We start from the raw sequence: 2,284 nt of genomic DNA, 5'->3' as shown, positions 1-2,284 counted from the left end.
AGGCCTAAAGTAAAGAGCATAACACTATAGGCTGTCTCTTATACACAATAATGTTCGTTCCTTCTTACAGCACGAAGGAACACCGTATTGTAACAAACCATGTTATGCAGTAATGTTTGGACCAGGAGGTATGTTTGTTTGTTTGACCACAAAAGTACAGCGCTTAATATTCTATTTTTTTTATCGCATTCTGTAGGAAATTACATACCGTATTATATCAGTAAGTTACACACGTTACTTTATATTTTATTAGCTTTAATTAATTATCATTGTTTTTTCCCTTTTTTTAGGTTTCGGTCACGGTGGGACTGAGAGCCACAAATATTAATGACATTTTATCAACGGTGAAATCACTTGAGCTTTTATAGATTGACTTCTTGACGAAAATGTTAATTTCGTTCAGTATGAAATAGTAGGCCTAATCAAAAATAAGTATTTTGTGCATGTAAAGGTAGCTTCAGTCAAGAGGTATTATACAGAGTACGGTATGGGTATACCAAGTTCCTATTCTAATCAGTGCCGGATCCAGAACCAAATGGTAGGGGGGAAACTCATGCGAGCTTGCTCGCAACCCGAGGGCGCACAGCGCCCGAGGGGGGAGGGTGTGGGAGTGGGTGTTCCCCCTCTCACGGTGTGGAAAATTTTTTAAAATGACATTGTAAAGATGCCAAATTTAAGCATACAATTACTACATAAACTAGAATTTTAGAGCCTTTATTTACATGTTAACATCAGTGATTTTACATAGTTACACGGATGAAAGATGTTTCCCCATTTAATTAATGGACAGGCCGCATTGAACTGTCAATTTTATTAGAAAGAAGAGGGAAATAAGCTTGGCCTACAAGGCTGATTTTTACATTTTGCTTGCGCAGGAAATTCTAGGGGGGGGGGACAATTTCCCCTTTTCCCCCCTCCCCCTGGATCCGGCACTGCTAATTAAATATCCAAGAATAGGCCTATATACCATTCATTTCACTTTGCTGATGATTTTGTGAGGAAACTTCACTATACAAGGCCTATAATAATTATGATAGTTTGGTTATGGTTTTTTAAGCTATTACGGTTTATAGAACAATGTTTTATGAATTAAATATTGCTATATTGGAGTAGTGTACTGTGTTATTAATTTTAACTCACAATGGATATTATGTAGAAAGTGTTTCAGTATTAACCGGGTACCTCCTGAACATGAGAGTTGTTCAATTGCTATTGGGAATAGGCTCATTTTGTGATCATTTTCAGGGAGCATGGGAACCTATTCTTCGTTACCATATTCACACTGTGTGCGATGCAGTTTTCTGCTTCTCATTCAAATTTTCCGTTAATAATAATTGAAGTGCTAATAACGCTAAATCATCAATATGGTCAACGGTTGGGCACATGTATAACGCATAGCAGCGGCAGATCCAGAAACTCGAAATAGAGGGGCCTGGTGAGTGAGTTTCACAGATGGAGAGACTAGACCACCTCTAGATGGCCGGAAATGGCACTCTCATGCCTAATTTGAATATCATTTTCCGTTTTCTCCAATTTTTTTTCATATTTCTTGACAAATTTAGGGGCCCAAGGAGACTCGCCCCCTACCACGCAAGTTCAGTGCTGGCAGTCCAATAATTATCAGCCAGTATTATTAGGCCTACTTTTAGTCTTGACTGGCTTTACCGATTTTAATGATCCGTAAATAGTGTATCCTTATTGTTGTTCTTTAAAAAATGAATATGAGCGAGCCCACAAATCATATATTATTATTTTGATTATTATTATTTATAAATATTAAAATAGTATAGGTCAGTTGGCCGCAATATATAGGCCCTAAAATTATATTGTGTAGGCCTAAAGTAAAGAGCAAAACACTATAGGTTTTTGACAAAGGCTGGTCTTTTCAGTCATAGACTAGACGAACCTTTAACATTCCAATTTCTATGTAATTCGCATAGATTATCAAGCGCGTGTGAACACGCGCAAATATTCGAATTCTAAAGATAAATTCTAGATCACGCTTTTGATATTAAATAATTATCAATTAAGTAATAACATCATAAACACAATTAAACAATAAAACTCTCAGACATCAATTATTATTATTTTCTTTTTTCTCTATTATTGTTTTTAATTTGCAAAAACAAATAAGGGGAGAGGACCGGCTTCCCTTCTCCCCATCCATTCTTTCCGTCAATAATGATTGATGTATGACTCTCCTTGACATTGAAGTTGACGTTTGCATATCAGAGGCAAAATTTATATGGACAGTAGGTGGCGCTGCTTCTAGACAGTTAGGAAG

General features: G+C 36.6%; 1 long non-coding RNA gene across 1 annotated transcript; it reads left to right on the top strand.

The window, feature by feature from the left end:
• The first annotated feature begins 70 nt into the window (after positions 1-70).
• Positions 71-1,109, top strand: LOC117122843. Its single transcript, XR_004447758.1, has 2 exons — positions 71-128; positions 291-1,109. It is a non-coding gene; the product is annotated as an uncharacterized LOC117122843 (long non-coding RNA).
• The last annotated feature ends 1,175 nt before the right edge of the window (positions 1,110-2,284 follow it).

The sequence above is a fragment of the Anneissia japonica genome, unplaced genomic scaffold, assembly GCF_011630105.1.
Source record: "Anneissia japonica isolate Jap-2015-1 unplaced genomic scaffold, ASM1163010v1 scaffold287711_len853857_cov187, whole genome shotgun sequence".
NCBI classification, from domain to species: Eukaryota; Metazoa; Echinodermata; class Crinoidea; order Comatulida; family Comatulidae; genus Anneissia; species Anneissia japonica.
This window is presented reverse-complemented; position numbering and strand designations above follow the sequence as displayed.